We start from the raw sequence: 1,835 nt of genomic DNA on the forward strand, positions 1-1,835 counted from the left end.
CCTGTTTTGACACCACACTTCCTGTTTAACACATAAACTCTCAGCCTTTTTTAAACACAACAGGATTCTTAATTCCATGCATCCTAATCTATCTAACAATTATCTACATGGATTACCATTGAACTTTAAAAACTCAAAGACAATATGATGTATTGGTATATTTATTTTTTAATATTTTTGTCAAAAACATTATTTTCATTTCACCTCTTCTTGAAAATTTGCCATGCAATGAAAGCCAGTTAGAAATCCTTTTTAATCCTCCTTATGCACATCTATATTAAAATATGCTTTCAATTTAGCATTCTGCCTTATTATTATTTTCTATTTTCTCTCCACGTGCGGTTAACACAACTCCACGTGTGGCTAACACAACTCCACCATTTATTGACTTATATACTATCTGAGGTACCTGGTAATAAATTACTGTTGATAAGATGTCTGTTTATAGCCATGAAACATTTTGCGTCAAATTTTGACATTTTAAAAAAATTAAAAATCTATATTAATGGGTAGGATCAATTTGACAAAAAAATGAGCAGAGTCTGGTAGCAAACCTGTGTCTTTGTTGTTTTTGTGCATGTGTGTAAAATGGTGAAATTCTCTGCTTTGGGGCAGATTTCATCAAATTAATGTCACGACGGCTAGTGTGCAAAATGCCTAAATTTTGCTTGAGAAATAAAATGCTCTTACCTAATCAAAATCTGAAACACTGGAATTAAAGCAACACATTGAAGTAATAAGTTTTAGCAAATCAAAACAATTCGCATTGAAATGAAGAATTAGCAAATGCTACATAGATTACCGTTAATAAGCTGTCTGTTTATACCCATGAAACATTTTTTGTCAAATTGATATCACGATGACTAGTGTGAAAAATACCAAAATTGTATGATTTGTGAAAAATTGATGCTGATTAAAAATCGATTTTTTAAGTAAATTCCAGGTGTGTAGGTGAGCATACGGGCATAAGCAGCATACATATGTCAAGTTTCATCAAGGTCTGTTGGAGAGTCTCAGAGGAGTTAAAGTAACAAATTCACAAACACACAAACTTGCAATTTATTATTATTATTATTATCATCATCATCATATATATATATATATCATCATCATCATCATCATCATCATCATTTAACATCTGTTGTCCATGCTGGCTGGGTTGGATGGTTTGACCAGGGCTGGTAAGCTGAGGGGCTGCACCAAACTCTGGTCTTGTTTAGCATAGTTTCTGTGACTAGATACCCTTCCTAATGCCAGCTACTCCAAGAGTGTGATGGCTGTTTTTATGTGCCACTGGCATGGGTGCCAGTTGTGTGACACCGGTATCTGCAACAACTATGATTATAGTTAGCCTGATGGGTCTCCTACTCAAGCAATGCATATTTATCAAATACTTATTTCAAGGATTCTTTCTAGTAATGGCTTTGCTCATACATGAGAAAGCAGCCGCTATATATATATATATATATACATATATATGTGAAAGTGTGTGGCTTAGTGATTAGACGCATTCGGCTCATGATCATAAGGTCATGAGTTCAATTCCCGGCAGCGCATTGTGTCCTTGAGAAAGACACTTAATTTCATATTGCTGCAGTCCACTCAGCTGACAAAAATGAGTAGTACCTGTATTTCAAAGAGCCAGCCTTGTCACACTCTGTGTCACACTCTGTGTCACACTCTGTGTCACACTCTGTGTCACACTCTGTGTCACACTCTGTGTCACACTCTGTGTCACACTGAAACTCCCCGAGAACTATGTTAAGGGTACACGTGTCTGTGGAATGCTCAGCCACTTGCATGTTAATTTACATGCAAGCTGTTCCATTGATCGT

Source organism: Octopus bimaculoides, chromosome 14, assembly GCF_001194135.2.
Source record: "Octopus bimaculoides isolate UCB-OBI-ISO-001 chromosome 14, ASM119413v2, whole genome shotgun sequence".
Classification (NCBI taxonomy): Eukaryota; Metazoa; Mollusca; class Cephalopoda; order Octopoda; family Octopodidae; genus Octopus; species Octopus bimaculoides.